At 41.3% G+C, this 18,749-nt stretch overlaps 1 protein-coding gene across 1 annotated transcript in view; it reads left to right on the forward strand.

Moving 5' to 3' along the window:
- The window catches only part of IRS1 (insulin receptor substrate 1), an 86,952-nt gene extending 69,054 nt beyond the window's left edge, over positions 1 to 17,898 (forward strand). The window contains exon 2 of the mRNA XM_073359899.2: positions 16,869 to 17,898. The gene's annotated coding sequence lies outside the window, so the exon portion shown is untranslated. The remainder of the gene's footprint in view (positions 1 to 16,868) is intronic.
- The last annotated feature ends 851 nt before the right edge of the window (positions 17,899 to 18,749 follow it).

Genomic DNA, 18,749 nt, shown 5'->3' on the forward strand with positions numbered 1-18,749 from the left:
TTAACTCAAATTAGCAAACTTAAGGTGAAAATCTTAATGATGACAAGATGGCTTGTAGCTCTCACATGGTCAAGGTAAAGCCATAGTCTTTAAGTAACTCAAGTTAAGTACGCTGCTTTTTTGTACTTCTTAAGACAAGGCCTGCCAAGCAACATCTACTTGAAAACTCCTCACCAGAGTATCTTCTGATTTGTTAGTGGAGAAGGTAGCGTTCAGGCTTCCAGCAGATAGGGTAGAGAGAGTCCTGCATTTCTCATTGGCAGAATGAAGAAAACTGCATGTGAGATGAAATGGGATTTAGCTGAAGGAGTGAAATAGTAGGAGAGGAGAAGAACACTATATGAAGTAAGGAAAAGTAGTCGTCGTTGTCGTCATCACCACTCCCATAACTGCATTGGTCATTGGGGCACCATCACTGATGAGCAATCAACCAGTTGTCTCCACCCCGACCATTGTGTGTCAGTGCTTGAGTCTCTGTGAAGTCCATTCCTGTCAACTCTTTTATGTTGTCAGTCCATCTCTTCTTCTCTTCCCCTGTCCCTTGGAGGATGATCTTGGATAGGCCCGATCTTGTTACATGGCCGTACCAATTCAGCTTACGCTTCTTCACAGTCGTCAGGAGGTCTTCATATGACCCAGCGGATTGGGTGATGATGTTGCAGACCTTTTCTTTAGTGACAAGGTCGAAGTAGGAGAGGCGCAGGATTTTACAGAACTTTCTCATCTCTTCTACCTTTATTTTCTGTTCAAGTTCTGTCGTAAGGATCCATGTTTCGCATACATACAGAAAAATGGAATGACCAATGTGTGCAGCAGTTTCAGTTTGGATTTCAGAGCGATATTCTTATTCCTCCAAATTGGCTTCAGCTTTGCCACTGCTGCTCTCTGTGCAGTTCTTGCCAGAATTTCTGCCTTTGATCCTTCATCAATGATGGTTTTCCCCAAATACTTGAACTGTTTCACTGTCTCGAAATCTTGTCCACTGACAGTATATATGTGAGCTGATCCCGTCACGTTTCTTTGTCATCAGCTTGGTTTTCTCTGTACTAGTTTCCATGCTGTATTTTGTGGAGGATTCATCCAGTTGTTTCACAAGGTTGGCAAGTCCATCTTTGCTGCCTGCCAAGCCATCAGTGTCATCAATGTACCGAAGATTTGAGATTATTCGCCCCCCCGGTGCTGACTGCATACGTGATCTTCTAGGGGATCAGTCATTATGCACTCCAAGTAGATGTTGAGCAGTGTGGGTGAAAGAAGGCAGCCTTGCCGGACTCCAACAGTGGTGCGAAACCACTCTCCTATTGTGCCATTGACGAGAACTGCACTGCTGGCCTTGGCATACAGTTCTTTAATGGTAAGAATAAGCTTATGACCAACATTTACTACTTCATGGTTGCCCCAGAGAGCTTTGTGCTATACTCGGTCAGACGCCTTCTTGAAGTCAACAAAGACGTGGTAGATGTCCTTCTGGTGTCATAAGTACTTCTCACATCGAACACGAAGGTTGAAAATCTTTTTCTGTGGTACTTCTTCCAGCACAAAAGCCAGCTTGTTCTGTAGTGATGATATTTTCCGCTTGCGGCTTCAATCTGTTCAATATGACTTTCAACATCACTTTGCTGGGATGGCTAATTAAGCTTATGGTCTGGTAATTTTGACACAATTGCAGGGTACCTTTCTTTGGCAGAGTGATGATTAGTGACTGTGTCCACATGGAGGGCCACTCACCGGTCTGGAAGATCTTGTAGGAAATCTTGGTGAGTACATCTATGACTATTTCTCCTCCGAATTTCATCAGTTCAGCTGGGATGTTGTCAATACTTGTACCCTTTCTGTTCTTGAATGATTTCACAGCTGTCTCCACTTCTTCATGCAGTATTGGAAAGTCATCCTCTGTTGAATCTGGGCTGTCTAGGACACTAGAATCTCCAGTTGTCTGGTGGTTGTATAGATCAGAGCAGTAGTTTGTCCACCTATTGATGATGTCCCTTTCTTCTGGAAGACTGTTCCCTTCTTTGTCTTGAATTGCGTTAGCTTTGGTCTATCTTTCCTTCAGATATTTTACAATCTGGAAGGCTCATTTGCTATTTTTATTATTGATACACTCTTCAATTTTAGAGCATTGTTTTTCAATCCATATCTCCTTGGCAACCTTCATTCCTTTCTTGATCTTTCTGCCAATCGCTCTGTATTTATCAGATCCCTCAGTGCTGTTCTTGTCTCTCATAAGGTCTCTTCTAATGTCACACATCAGTAGTATTTCATTTGTGACCCATGGTTTTGTCGTCTTAGTGTTTCCCAAGGATGTCCATTGCTGCCTCATTTATTACAGTGTTGAAATTGTTGGTCATTGTTTCTACATCTTCCTCTAGAGCAAGCAATGGGGCAAATTTTCTGCCAATCATTGGTTGGAATAACTCTGCAATGTTTCGGTCTCTGAGTCTTTCTAAGTCAAATTTGGTTCTGGTGAACTTTGGCCTAACGATTTTCCTTAGCCGCCGCCAAAAGTTTAGCATCACAAGTGTCATAAATATAAAGGGAAGGGTAAACACCTTTTAATCCCTCCTGGCCAGAGGAAAAACCCTTTCACCTGGAAAGGGTTAAGAAGCTAGGATAACCTCGCTGGCACCTGACCAAAATGATCAATGAGGAGACAAGATGCTTTCAAAGCTGGAGCGGGGGTGGGGTGGAGAGAAACAAAGGTTCTCTCTGTCTGTGTGATGCTTTTGCCAGGAACAGAAAAGGAATGGAGTCTTAGAATTTAGTAAGTAATCTAGCTAGATATGCATTATATTATGATTTCTTTAAATGGCTGATAAAATAAGCTGTGCTGAAAGGAATGGATATTCCTGTTTTTGTGTCTTTTTGTCACTTAACGTTTTGCCTAGAGGGATTCTCTATGTTTTGAATCTAATTACCCTGTAAGGTATTTACCATCCTGATTTTACAGAGGTGATTCTTTTACTTTTTCTTCAATTAAAATTCTTCTTTTAGAACCTGATTGCTTTTTCATTGTTCTTCAGATCCAAGAGTTTGGGTCTGTGTTCACCTATGCAAATTGGTGAGGATTTTTATCAAGCCTTCCCCAGGAAAGGGGGTGTAGGGTTTGGGAGCATTTTTGGGAGAAAGACGTTTCCAAGCAGGCTCTTTCCCTGTTATATATTTGTTAGATGCTTGGTGGTGACAGCAATGAAGTCCAAGGGCAAAAGGTAAAATAGTTTGTACCTTGGGGAAGTTTTAACCTAAACTGGTAAAAATAAGCTTAGGGGATTTTTCATGAAGGTCCCCACATCTGTATCCTAGAGTTCAGAGTGGGGAAGGAACCTTGACAACAAGGTTGTGATCACTTCCAATAACAGCACTGGGGAGAGCTCCTTCTTTTAGCTCTGTTAATCCCAGAACGAAATCGGTTTTGCTCCATGATGTAGTCGATCTGGCTGTGATGTAGACCATCAGGTGCTTGCCACATTGATCATCTGGATGCTTAATGTGCTTGCAAGAACCAGCTGTTATAGCTGGCAAACTCTAAAAGTCTCAATCCTTTCCCATTTGTTACCGCATTACAAAAAGGGCCACAATAATCTCACCAATCTGCCTGTGCCTCAGTACCCACTTTAGCATTCCAATCTCCCTCTACAATCAGGATATATTTCTTGTGTTCCTTAACGATGATGTCTTGGAGCTGATCGTAAAAATCTTCAATTTGTTCATCGTTATAGTTTGTTATAGGGGCATATACTTGTACCACTGATATTAAATGGTATTGCCTTTAGATGGATGGAAATAAGTCTGCTGGACATTGGGCAGCATCCTAATACTGAATTCTTGATATCTTTATGCACAAGAAATCCTATGCTGTTGATATGTTTGTCCTTTCCATTGTAAAAGAGTATATAGCCTTCTTCCGTTAGTGCCTCTCCAAAGTTCTTCCATCTGACTTCAGAGATTCCAAAGAGGTGCCAGGTGTATTGTTCCATTTCATATGTGAGTTCTTTCAACCTCTCTATTTGTCTCAATATCCTTACATTTCATATGGCTATGGTGATGTTATCTCTTCCACGGATCCTCTTTGTTGGAGTTACACCAGTAGTATACGTGTTGCATCCGTCCTGTTGGGAGACGGATGGCACGGTCATTATTAACCCAGGCTGTAACCAATCCTGTGTGGACATAGTTGACTTGCTCATCATATGGTGTGTCTTGGGAAAATTTCTGACCTGGGAGAGCCCATCCTTCTCTAGGCACCCCCTTTTAGTCACCTCTTACTACTTGCAGGAGGAGCAGTGGGCATATTCTGTGTCCGGACTCACAGGGGGAGATAGGAAGGATAGAGAGAGAAAAGCAAGGGATGGGGAAGAGATTTTTAAAAATTAAATTCCTCCTCCCCAGTAATTAGTCTGGCCTGGTCTGTAACAGTCTGGAAAAAGGTTCTTCCCACCAAGTGGAAACAGAGGCTTGAAGTTGTGAAGAGCTTGATTTCTGCATATCTGTTATAGGGATGGGGAGAGGACCAGGAAAACTGGGGGGTTTGAATAAAGTGAACCTCTTCACACAATTCCCAGTTTGAAACACTGTCTGTATTGAATAGGGGTCGTGAGTGTTTTCCCTTTCCCAAACGTCCAGGGTAGCTGCCTGACCAAAAGCTTAGCAATTGCAGAGCAGACTGCCCATGTTCAGCGGAGATGCATCTGTCCAGGTTTTGCAGAGCAGGATTCTGAATTAGGGGCAGCGAAAAACTATGCGAGCAGTCTGAAAAATCCAGGCTGAACGTTAGACAGGCACTATTTTGCTTAGACTGAAGCTCATCCAAAGTGTGTGTTGGGTTTTTTTCCTGCCTACAATACAGGAAGATGGAATGGTAGCCCAGTATATTGTTACAGTAATCAGTATTCTGTCACCATCCCATAATTGACAGTTTTCTAGTCTGTCCAGGAATATTTCCATGTATGGTGATCCGTGCTCTCGCGCTCTCTTCCCCCCCCCCCCCCCCCAAAAACAAAAACAAACCCCTACTTTGGCAGTTTATTAACTATTTCCCTGTTGCTACCTTTGTGGCGAGGAGGGGAGAGACATCCCTACCTTAATCACCTTCTAGCTGTTCCGCCCCCCATTTCTGTCTCTGCTCTTCTAACTGCTTCCCCGTTTCTGTCTGTGCTTTTTTTATTGTATTGACGTTCAGTTGAAATTACAATGTAATGTCACAGTATACCAAGTAGGTCCAGTATTACTGGAGATGCACTTTGCCTGATTTGCCTGGCATGTTAAGCAGTAGTAAACTAGTTGTATCTATTTCCTGAACTGAGAACAGTTTCAGCTGAGTCAAATTATTGTGGAGAAAAGTGCATAATTATATTTCTTCTTTGAAACAGGATAATCCTGTAGTTTGCATGGGACTGTTTTACATATGCCTTGTACAGCACCAAACACAGTGTTGGCACCCAATAAATCAGAATAAGAAATTTAAATGGGAGGCTGGAATGCATCTTTTGCTTTAACATAGCCCTATTTTTCATTTTCATAGCTTGGAGATATTTTAGTCTTGTGTTTTTCAACGAGAATTGCTTGGGGAGGAAAGAATGAGGATGATAAATTGAATACGTTTTAAGCACACTTCCCTTGTATGCATGAGGTTTCAGTTGACTTCAGGGGAAAAAAAAAATCCTTTTTGTCTAGACTGGTGTTTTAGGATAGTTAAAGTCCTAAATGCGTGCCCCCCCCCTTATTTTTTTTTTATTTACCCCTAAGGGGAAATAAGTGAACTTCAGAAAGACTTCAGTTGCTTTCTCCAGGAGATGTAAATGACATGTTGCTAATATGAAATCTTAAAATAGGCTTCAGTAGTAGTGGGAACTACAGTTGAGCTGTCTTGTGTCCAGTCTGGCCTAAAAACCCGGTGAAAAGAGAGTTCTGCCAACTGGATCATACATTAGTGTTAACTGTATCTTCTAACAGATGATGAGCAGAGATCACTTGTCAAACATACCGTGTAGTAGCTTTTAAAGATGTTTGTTTGTTTCAGTACATTTTTCGTGCATTACCAACTTCTTCCATAAAGTTAACCACAAACCATATTACTGGGGACTCAGCTACAGCCTGTGGTGAGTAGGAAATAAATTAAACACAGGTTTTCCCTTTTGTTAAGCTGCCAGCGGTGATGTCAGTAATGTTAATGATCCTTACCTCAGCTCGCTCTAGTCCTAGTACCATCTATTAAAACATTTGTCTCGTGTGTGCTGTTTTGTATGTTGTTAAGGAAACACTGATGCTTGTTGATAAGAAACAATAGGACACCCAGATGATGACTTGAATCTATATCAGGCGCTTTCGCCATTGAAACATTTTATAATACTACCCTGGGGAGAGGACAAATAAAATGCTCTTACTATTTAAGAGAAAAACTTAAAAGAAATATTTTGAGTCCTTTTTCATTTAGTAAAATTTTAGAAAATATAAAACATGTATTTGTAAATATACTACCAATGGATTACAAACTAAAATTTGTCATGTTCTGTTAAGGCTGTTTTGAGTCTGTAAATCAGATGCTGAATATGTTTCACAGTTGTGGAAAATTTCAACTAAAACATGCAGCATAAACTCTGGACAGCAAGTTCAGTGCCTGAAATTAGAACATGATGCAAAAACACCATGATAAAAGAATAATTTCTGCATTTGCCATCGAATAATTTTAAAGGAGACACCACAACTTTTGCTGTTGAAAAGCATACTACTTGTAATGCTCACCAATGTGAGTCCAGGTTGCACAATCTAACACATGCAGATTAGTGAAGTAGGTTTATCTTTGTCAGGATAGGTAATATAATTGGGCACTACTTAATTTATGGTGTAATTTAGGAACCTTGTGTAAAATATGTGTAAAATGATATACAGTTTCATATTTCATTGTGGCATGTATATCTAAGTCATAATGTTAATGAAAAATTCCCTCTCCCTTTTGGTTTTCTGGATTCGCACCTGAAGTATTGTGTTAAATCTCAGTATGGCGCGTTAGTGAGACCATATATTCCTAATGGATCGTGTGATGTGGTCCAGCTTTCATCCAGACCACATCACACAATCCATTGTCTACAGCCAAGCTCTACGATACAACATTTGCTCCAATCCCTCAGACAGAAACAAACACCTACAAGATCTCTATCAACTGTTCCTAAAACTACAGTACCTACCTGCTGAAGTGAAGAAACAAATTGACAGAGCCAGAAGAGTACACAGAAGTCACCTACTACAGGACAGGCCCAACAAAGAAAGTAACAGAACTCCAGTAGCCATCACCTTCAGCCCCCAACTAAAACCTCTCCAGCCCATCATCACTCCAGCCTGAAGGATGATCCCTCACTCACAGATCTTGGGAGACAGGCCAGTCCTTGCTTACAGACAGCCCCCCAACCTGAAGCAAATACCAGCAACCACACAACAAAAACACTAACCCAGGAACCTGTCCTTGCAGCAGAGCATCATCATAGGACTTAATCACATCAGCCACACCATCAGAGGCTCGTTCACCTCTACATCTACCAATGTGATATATGCCATCATGTGCCAGCAGTGCCCCTCTGCCATGTAAATGGGCCAAACCGGATAGTGTCTATGCAAAAGAATAAATGGACACAAATCAGATGTCAAGAATTATAACTCTCAAAAACCAGTCTGAGAACACTTCAGCTTCCCTGGACACTCAGTTACAGACCTAAAAGTCGCACTTCTTCGACAAAAAAACTTCAAAAATAGACTCCAACAAGAAACTGCCTAACTGGAATTAATTTGCAAACTGGACACCATTTAAATTAGGCTTGAATAAAGACTGGGAGTGGATGAGTCATTACGCAAACTTAAAGACTATTTCACCATGCTAATTTTTCTCCTACTGTTACTCACACCTTCTTGTCAACTGTTTGAAATGGGCCATCCTGATTATCACTACAAAAGTTTTTTTTCTTCTGCTGATAATAGCCCACCTTAATTGATTAGGCTCATTAGAGTTGTTCATTTTTTCATGTTCTCTATGTGTGTGATATCGATCTTCCTACTGTCTTTTCCACTGCATGCATCTGATGAAATGGATTTAGCCCACGAAAGCTTATGCCCAGATAAATTTGTTAGTCTCTAAGGTGCCACAAGTACTCTTCATTCTTTTTGCTGATACAGACTAACACAGCAACCTGTCTGAATCAGACTGAGAGGATCAAAAATAACACAAACAGAAAACCCATAATAAAACAAAACACAAAAGATAGAGAATTTTGATACTGTGGCCAAGGTCTGTGGCTCTCTAGATAAATTATATTTATATCCCTTTGCATGCTCTGTGGGAAGATATCATAAGAAACTAATAGGATTTTCTAACCATCCCTAAGAATAGGAAAATAGCAGGTCAGTGTCCCTTGCTGTGTAACCATGGTCCTCCATCTGGGCTATTGTACCTAGCTTCTGCTGCTGCAAGTCACTATGCCATTCCAACCAGGCTGTAATGCTTAGCTGCCACTGTGGATCATCATTAAGGCTCTGTGAACGACACGGAAAGTCACAGATTCGTGACTTCTGCAGCGGCTGGCTCTGGGGCTGCCCGAGCAGATCAGGCAATCCCTGGGCCAGTTGCACTGGCCACTGCTAGGACAGTTTGGGTGTGGGAGGGGGCTGAGTGCTGGGAGTTGGTGTGCAGAGCGGCGCTTACCTCGGGGGCGAATGGGCTCTCCGAAAGCAGCTGGCATGTCCCTGCAGCTCCTAGGTGGAGGGGCCAGAGGGCTCTGTGCACTGCTCCTGTCTGGAGGCACCACCCCCGCAGTTCCCATTGGCTACAATTCCTGGCCAATGGGAGCTGGAGCTCGTGGCAGGGGCAGCACATGAAGCCTCCCTGGCCTTCCCTCCCTCTTGGAGCTGCAGGAACATGCTGGCCACTTCCAGGGAGCTGCGCGGAGCCTGGTAGGGAGCCTGCCAGGCTGCCCCCCGCCTTCCCACCCAGCACCAGCGGGAGTCCCAGGCCACATGCCCCCCCAGCACCAGTGCGGGTCTCGGGCAACCCCCCTGCAGCCCCCTGGCCCAAATTTTAGTTAGGGGTATATAGCACAAGTCATGGACAGGTCACGGGCTGTGAGTTTTTGTTTACTGCCTGTGACCTGTCCATGACTTTTACTAAAAATACCCGTGACTAAATCGTAGCCTTAATCATCATACCCCACCACCTTCTACATCCCATTCCCCCCGACGCTGCATGTGGAAGGATGAGAGAGGCCCAAGATGCAGAACAACATCTTGCCCCACCATTTACTACTTTGCAGTCCTCTTGCCTTCATTTTAAAGCATACAGTTTATTTGCATGTAGCAGTCTAAATCCAAACCGGTGACACTACAGAGGATGGACAAGGCTATCTTTCCTGGTGGTTAAAGACTCGGCATTTCTAGCTGAAGGTTATTTTTACCTGAAAGAGTGGGCTTCTCACTCAGGAGGAATTACAGGGGATTGTCTGACAATCTAAGGACCTCTCCAACCCCCACATACCTTGCATGAGCATTGCTAATGTTGGTCGACACTACTGCATGTGTAGTGCCTCTCAAAACTAAAGATTTCACAGCCTAAGAGCTTCTCTCTGGAAAATGTCTTTTGACAGCCACTTTCTCTGTGATCACACTAGGTATGCCATATATCTCTTACTCAGAATAGTGGGATACATCTCTGTTTTTTGTAGGCATGAGTGTCTTTGGTCAATGAGAGCAAATTCCTATACAAATCGGCTTCATGCTTTCTTGTTATATCAGTGGAAAATGTTATGGAAGGCAAGGGACAGAGTTAGGGTGAACAGATGTCCCGATTTTATAGGGACAGTGCCGATATTTGGAGCTGTCTCTTATATAGGCACCTATTACCCCCCCCCCGTCCCAATTTTCTACACTTGCTGTCTGGTCACCCTAGACATGGTGGTCATGGAGTCATCAGAAAAGTCAAGTTATAATCCAGGCACCTGCCAAACACAATGCAAAGGAATACAGATCATATTGCAAGTTGAAGGAGCCCCTGAAGTACAACAGGAGAAATTACCATTTTGCATTGGTGGTTGGAACAAGTTTGGGGTGAAAGGAGTTAAAGTGATGATGGATATTTTCAGAGCAATCTTCATGAGACTCTGCCAACTGTGTCTCGAATAGACCCTCACCCTGAGTACCCCCACCTCCCCGATTGGTGCCAGGCTCTCTAACTTTGGGAACTAATAGGTACTCACCAGTGGTCAAAATTTAAGTTCCTGAACATTGTCCATAGGGGGTGATTCTGAGCTGTGGAAGAATCAAATGGACAGTTTTGTCTCAAGTCAACTATGGAAATGGCAGGACATGAAGGCAGTCCACCATCATTTATTACAGATTCGAATAATACAACCCATTCCCTGGCAGAGGGAACTCAAGGGCAGTTCCTCATCCTACTATATTTCTAGCCTGGGAGAATTGGGGACAGAAAACAGATTTTCAGGCAGAGTGCTGAATAACTGCCTACAGGAGCCTTTGTTAATGATGGGATGTTCTCAAGTCTACTTGACAACTGACTACAGAGAGGTTTTCTGTCTTCCATGGATCTGAAGGAGACTTGTCTTCATATTCTCATTGTATGATCTACAGACAATAATCCTACTTGGCACATGGTTGCCAGCTTTTTCCACTCTGATCATTAGTGTTTGGTCTGGCAAAGTGCTTCAGGATCTCTTCCAGGATCATGGTAGTTGTAATAATGAATAAAGAAGGAGGAAATGATCTCATATCACTTCCTGGACAGTTCTGCTAATCAGGGTTCTGTGTGTAGAGAAATCAGATACAGAATGAAAAGGAATACTTGTGGCACCTTAGAGACTAACCAATTTATTTGAGCATAAGCTTTCGTGAGCTACAGCTCACTTCATCGGATGCATGCTGTGGAAACTGCAGAAGACATTATATACAGAGAGACCATGAAACAATACCTCCTCCCACCCCACTCTCCTGCTGGTAGTAGCTTATCTAAAGTGATCACTCTCCTTACAATGTGTATGATAATCCAGGTGGGCCATTTCCAGCACAAATCCAGGTTTTCTCACCCCCCACCCCCCAAACTCACTCTCCTGCTGGTAGTAGCTCATCCAAACTGACCACTCTCCTTACAATGTGTATGATAATCAAGGTGGGCCATTTCCAGCATAAATCCAAGTTTAACCGGAACGTCGGGGGGGGGGGGTAGGAAAAAACAAGGGGAAATAGGCTACCTTGCATAATGACTTAGCCACTCCCAGTCTCTATTTTAGCCTAAATTAATAGTATCCAATTTGCAAATGAATTCCAATTAGCAGTTTCTCGCTGGAGTCTGGATTTGAAGTTTTTTTGTTTTAAGATAGCGATCTTCATGTCTGTAATCCACGTGACCAGAGAGATTGAAGTGTTCTCCGACTGGTTTATGAATGTTATAATTCTTGACATCTGATTTGTGTCCATTTATTCTTTTACGTAGAGACTGTCCAGTTTGACCAATGTACATGGCAGAGGGGCATTGCTGGCACACGATGGCATATATCATATTGGTGGATGTGCAGGTGAACGAGCCTCTGATAGTGTGGCTGATGTTATTAGGCCCTGTGATGGTGTCCCCTGAATAGATATGTGGGCACAATTGGCAACGGGCTTTGTTGCAAGGATAGATTCCTGGGTTAGTGGTTCTGTTGTGTGGTATGTGGTTGTTGGTGAGTATTTGCTTCAGGTTGGGGGGCTGTCTGTAGGCAAGGACTGGCCTGTCTCCCAAGATTTGTGAGTGTTGGGTCATCCTTCAGGATAGGTTGTAGATCCTTAATAATGTGTTGGAGGGGTTTTAGTTGGGGGCTGAAGGTGATGGCTAGTGGCTTTCTGTTATTTTCTTTGTTAGGCCTGTCCTGTAGTAGGTGACTTCTGGGAACTCTTCTAGCTCTATCAATCTGTTTCTTCACTTCCGCAGGTGGGTATTGTAGTTGTAAGAATGCTTGATAGAGCTCCTCTGTCTGAGGGGTTGGAGCAAATGCGGTTGTATCGCAGAGCTTGGCTGTAGACGATGGATCGTGTGGTGTGGTCAGGGTGAAAGCTGGAGGCATGTAGGTAGGTATAGGGTGGTGTTTATGTGACCATTGTTTATTAGCACTGTAGTGTCCAGGAAGTGGATCTCTTGTGTGGACTGGACCAGGCTGAGGTTGATGGTGGGATGGAAATTGTTGAAATCATGGTGGAATTCCTCAAGGGCTTCTTTTCCATGGGTCCAGATGATGATGATGTCATCAATATAGCGCAAGTAGAGTAGGGGCGTTAGGGGACGAGAGCTGAGGAAGCGTTGTTCTAAATGCACATAAAAATGTTGGCATACTGTGGGGCCATGCGGGTACCCGTAGCAGTTCCGCTGATCTGAAGGTATACATTGTCCCCAAATGTAAAATAGTTATGGGTAAGCACAAAGTCACAAAGTTCAGCCACCAGGTTAGCCGTGACATTATCAGGGATAGTGTTCTTGACAGGTTGTAGTCCATCTTTGTGTGGAATGTTGGTGTAGAGGGCTTCTACATCCATAGTGGCCAGGATGGTGTTATCAGGAAGATCACCGATGGATTGTAGTTTCCTCAGGAAGTCAGTGGTGTCTCGAAGGTAGCTGGGAGTGCTGGTAGCGTAGGGCCTGAGGAGGGAGTCTACATAGCCAGACAATCCTGCTGTCAGGGTGCCAATGCCTGAGATGATGGGGCACCCAGGATTTCCAGGTTTATGGATCTTAGGTAGTAGATAGAATATCCCAGGTGAGGGTTCCAGGGGTGTGTCTGTGCAGATTAGATCTTGTGCTTTTTCAGGAAGATACAGATATAAATAAAGATATCTATATATATAGATAGATAGATAAAGGAAAAGATATAGAATGATAGTTTCTAAAGCATCTTAGGATATATTGGATACTATAAGATAAAAGTCTTGTCTTGGAGGAATGTTAAAAATGAAAGCACCGGTAATGAAAAAACAAGTTGTGCCTTAACAAAAGTCCAGTCCCTATTGAAGTCTATTGGGAATGCTGGTTTCATGCATAGATAAGCTTCCCTGACAAGAACTCATGTGAGAGAGATCCATTAATTCCTGTTTATCCCATCCATATTTCACCCTGTCATGTCCATTGGCTGAGGTTAAAGGTCCTGTGATTTTTCTTGTTTGTTCCCTCAGCTGAGGAACACTGGAAATCCTTGGGTGGGGTTTTTTTTTTTTTTTTTATAAACCATCAACCTAGCGTAATATCTCTTGATGCCACTAACTCAGAGATCTGCCATCACAAGGGCCAGTCTTCTATCCAGGACCAGACCGGCTCATCCTAACTGTCTTGTGTTTTGAAAGACGTGACATAAACAAAAATTGACCCAGGTTATCAACAGTAATAGCTCCTAGAAAGCAGTCTATAAAATGAACTTATTCTACTTGCAAATGAAAAGTCCAGGGGCTAAATGTGATGTTAAAGTTGGTTAGAGGTTGCCTGGAGTTCATCCAGTAGGGCCTTTTTAAATAGGACACAAGTGTCCAAGCTAAAAAGTCTGTTCGCTACATTATGTTCTTAAGTAAAAGGAGGTTTTCTGCACATCCCAATGTTAAGTGGCTCTCTACGAGGGCTACTCTGATTTCACCCTACAAGGTTGTAGAGCACAATTGTCAACCAGCATTCTGGTTCTTATGATGCTAACTTGATAGAACTCCTATGAGATGTGGTGTTATATTTCCTGTCAAAGTTGTCTTCTCAATAGCTGCTATCTCCACCAGGTATCTCTCTGATGTTGGGAGCTCTTTCTGATGAGACCCGGTATTGTCCATTTAATTCAGACAAGGTTGTCCTCACAAGATGGGAATCGTTCCCATAATAAATTCAGTTATTTTGTCACAGAAGTCAAGAAATACTCTATAAAGTTTTTAAGTCCTAATGGTTGTGCACTTCCTAAGTTCTAATTTATGTGTGTACACACAGATCTAAGGCCCTGTTTATTCTATATAGTTATGGTGATATTACAGTGACCTTGAGGAAGCAGGTCTGCTTTCAGTAGGGATGTTATCTTTGTTTTTGTTGTGTGTGGAATCAGTCAGACCACTCATCACAGTTGTGCAGTTATAGTATGGGTTGTCAGTATCTCCATTATACGTTTTTTTGGGGGGCAAAGGGGGATAAGGAGTTGATAAGTAGGTCATTTTAAAATCATCTGTCTAAGCTAAAACTTTCCTTAGCAGAGAATCCAATGTTTCTAAATGTTTTTGTCACTTGTGTGTTATGTTTTTTGTAATTTAGAACATGCGTAACACGTTTCAGATGCCTACTTTAGAATCCTTGTAACTCACATAGTTTTGGTTTTTTAAAAGAAATTTTGAAGACTTAGACCAAAATAATATGGACTTTTTGCCTTATTTTTTTAGATCTCAATGAACAATACAAATTGTTTAAAAGTAGAATCTCTTCACTTAAATGGGATAACTCTTTTTTTATAGATCTATGTAAAAGTGTTTCAAAGGATGTAGTATAGAGCATCTCTTCATTCCTGTTTCAAAAACAGCTGATACACTCAAAAGCTTAATTCAAATGGACAGAGTTCTGAGATCTTGAAAGATTCTCCAGTTAAAATGGTGTCTTTGCTCCAAACTATCTTACAGGGAAACCGAAGTTGCTTATATGGTGTCACAGTAGTGTCACAAGATAATTTTCAGGAAATCTTTACAAGAGTATCCTATCCTGTTGTAACCCTGCAGACATTAAAGTGTGGTAATAGATCTGAAACTGACCCATGTTACTACTACTACTACAAGTATCCTTTTCATGGTGCTTTTCTAAGGAACTACTGAGAGCCCCAGTTTACATGCATTGAAAGCGTACTACAGTTACTGCTCCATATATTTTTGGACAGTCATCCTGAGTCACAGAAATTCCTAGATCTACAACCTACTCCAGCCTTCACCTTGTTTCACTTTTCCAAAGGTTTTGGTAGCTTATGCACCTAGTCTTCCATAATTACTATTTTCTTCAGGACAGTTGAAGTTTCTGAATGATTTCACTAGATAATAATTTCCCTGTCTCCAGAAAATGCTTTTTCTCTTGTATTAGTTTCTGTGTACAGAAGACTGGAGAGTAACACCCAGAGATTGCACAAAAGAGTCTTGATGGTACTGATTGTGTTGGGGGAAGCAAGAGGGGATTTTTAGAAGTAATGCATGACAGATTTGGGAGTTTAGGTAGATTACAGAAACATTAGATAATAGATATGATATATTGCTTTGACACTGAACATTGTATTTATTTATTGAAAAATCTCAAAACAAGAAGCTTGACATAAGTGGAAAAATTGTCCATTTCCCTTCCTGTTTCTTCCACTGTGCAGGTTGGAACTTGTGACCATACTACTGAGTACAGTTTGTTCTTGCACTAAATTCATTCAGCTATGCTGGATTACAGCCAGATATGAAATGAAAAGCAAATCATGCGCATTTCACTACTTCTCCGTTTAAATTAGGTGATTTCTTTCTTTGTCACTCGTCCTTTAATAAAGCATGGCATTACTGTCTATTTTTAGGTCCAACATAGTTGAAAGCGGTGAAGCTATGTTAAGCTGTATATAGATATTCTGGTAGGAACATTCCAGTAGATTGCAATATGAGTTCAGGAGAAAGTTGAAAGTAAATGAGAGATCTGTGAGAGAATTCTCCAGGGAGTTTTCACAGCATACCATGCATCATTTGCAAGGATAGATTTTCCTTTCACTTGAAGGACCACACAAAGTAAATTCTGTTTCTTGGGAAATGAAAGAGTATGGGACAGGAGGCCTTTTCAGTTTTTACTCCAGTGTCCCTGTGGGAAGTCTTTATTTGCAGGGGGAAATATACTGTTCATCTCTCTTTTTAAGACATAGTATATGTTACGAAAATTATACACGTTTGTTAAAATCAGAATCTTAGCTTATAAATTCTATTTAGGCCAGAAGTAAAACAGAAAGTAGTGGTGTTTATGGAATATTTTTTCGCTGGCGGGTCACTTTTTGTCAAAGTCCTAGTTTTAATGATGTCATAACCTCCCTACTGAGAGTAAGCTCAGAAGCAGAATTATGGCTGCAGCATCTTGTGAGGTGTCAGAGGTTGTCTGTATGATGCATTAGTCCGCACAAGTGGGATGTAAATTCTAGTCTAGTAGTCCTGGTACACTAGGGAACTTCTAGTGCATACCACCAGGATCAACATGGGCCAGTTGATGCATGACATGCTGGGTTACACTAGAATTTATACCCTACTAGTACAGACTAACACACCGTGTGGATGAGGCATCAGTCTTCTCTCAATGATATGAACTATATTTTTAAAAAAACGTCAGTGGATATCAACAATAGGTCCTGACTTCTGGCACCATAGGAATGTCCAAAATTTGCATTTTTATAGTTTTTCATAACTTATTAATGGTCAGTGGTGGGCATGTTGAGGTTGCATGGCACCTTTTCATACAAGAAATTGTGCACCTGGGTAGGCAGGAAAGTGGGGTCAACAATCTAACCAAAAACTTCCTTGCAGAGAGTACAAAAGACCCCAGAAGGATAATCTTTTCTTTGATATAGAAATTAGTGTCAAGAAATCTAATCAGTATGAACACTCTTGTTTTCTTTTTTCCATATGTGAATCTCTCAAATATGTTTAAAATATATTTCTGATTTTCAGCATCTTTGATGCTTTAGTAATTGTTACATGTTTGAGTACAGTTTATGTATGTCATTCTTTTCTAAGGTGTTAAAGACTGAACTTCGAATGTCACTTGTGTTGTTCAAAGCAGTAATTATAAGCAGTGTGTTTACAAGCCTAATACGGTTACTTTCTTTCTCTTTCAATTTCAGAATGATGACCTATACAACCTCAGCAAATCCTTCTTTTTACTCATGGGTATCCAGACTATAAATGTTACATGAATCACAACTAGGACCTCACATCCTCCTCCTCGTCCATAGATGGGTACGATGCATCCAGTTCAGTTTGTTTACTTTACACAAACCTCAGGAGTTAGTTGACTGAACTGCACATTCTGTGTTGTGCCAAGCAAAAGCACTGTGACACCTGGACAATGAGTCTCTATTACTTCATCCTCTACCATAAGGACTTAGCTGGACACAGTGAACTGATGTGCCCACCACTATGTCATGGTGAGAATGGGAATTGTACTAGCACATTTACGTGATACATTACATTTCATTTGCTGCTGAAAACCTGTATGACAAATCATCATTGTAAATTATTACATACAAAACTGTTAATGTTGGTTGAAGAGTATTAAATATTTAACATAGGTTTTGATTTATACATGTACTTTTTTAATTAAAATGTAACTTTTCCTACAGCACATCTTTTTTGATGTGGAACTGAGGTATACTATATTCTGTTGTAAACAGAGTGGGGAACCTGCTTAAAACAAGGCTAATAAGAATAGAGTAGGGTACTATTCTTGTTTTAAGATTGTAATTCAGAAAATAATATAATATGAATCATTGGCCCCTGGGCCTTGATTGTACAGTCATATTTACTGATACTATCAGTTGTAAGATAACCCTGATGTTGAGCTAAATTCTTTCCAAAAGAAAAAATAATAATTTTGTACTCCTCTTGTAAAATAGGCTGTATTAACTCAAATGAAGATAAACTTACTGTAGATGGTATTTACAAGTGTCAACTTGAACTCATCTATTGCACAGAAACTTACAAAAAGCAGAAAAAAGAAATCAAAGTCTTCCATTGTGTATATATTAGGAGAAAAAAGGAAAAAAAAGAACCATGGGTGAAGTCTTCAAATCAAAACTCTTCCTGGAATGAAATATGTGGGTGTTTGTAAATTCTGGAAATCTTTCTATACGTAATAAACTAGATACTGTTTTATCTGCTTATTTTTTTTTCTTAGTAAATTGTCTCAATTTTCTACCCATCCACTCAGACATTCTATGGACATTTTCTTTTTGCGCTACCACGAATGGTGGCAGGATACCATAGAGCTTGCTACTTCAGAGGTCAAATTTCAAGCATAATTAGGTAATACAATATATTAACAGGGAGCACACATCTCTGCGTTACTTCACTAATACTCTTCATGTTTCCAGGAAATTATCACTCCTCCTTATTCCGTTGAAGTCAATGAAAAAGTTCACACAGGCTTCACTGGAAGCAGTGTCCGGACTTTTGTTTTTCGTTTTAAAAAAGTGGCCTAGACAATTTTTGGGAGTTCCCTGTGTGCAAAAGAGGCAGTGGGGCAGTGCTATTTCTGTGGCACTGTCCTATGTCCTCCTCTGATCCAGTGAATTTCCATGAATAGCACCTGCAGGGCTTCACTAATTTGCTGTGGGGTAGAGCAACAGAGGTCAGGCTCTGCTTCTGGATTTCCATGTGAAAAGATGGTCAAGAAATAATATAACTTGAAGCTGTATTGGTTCTTCCTATGTCCTTTCTGCTGCTTATGTTAAGCAGCTCTAGGCCACTGTCCGTTCAGGAGGTGCATTCCCAAGGAGAGACAGGCCATTGGAACAGTAGATGTCTCTGCAGTATGGCCCTTGAGCCCACAGGGAATGGGTTTCTTTTCTCATCCTTCTTCAAGATAGGCAGAGTTAGAAGAGGATGCTGCCTTTGAAATTCTTGCCTTTGCCCACAGAAAGCCTCTCTCCAGAGAAGTTGGTGCTAGAAAAAGGCACCCTTTTCTTTTCCCGTCTCTGATAGAAAACACCAATCTAGTCTCGGAT

Source organism: Lepidochelys kempii, chromosome 9 (assembly GCF_965140285.1).
Source record: "Lepidochelys kempii isolate rLepKem1 chromosome 9, rLepKem1.hap1, whole genome shotgun sequence".
NCBI lineage: Eukaryota > Metazoa > Chordata > Testudines > Cheloniidae > Lepidochelys > Lepidochelys kempii.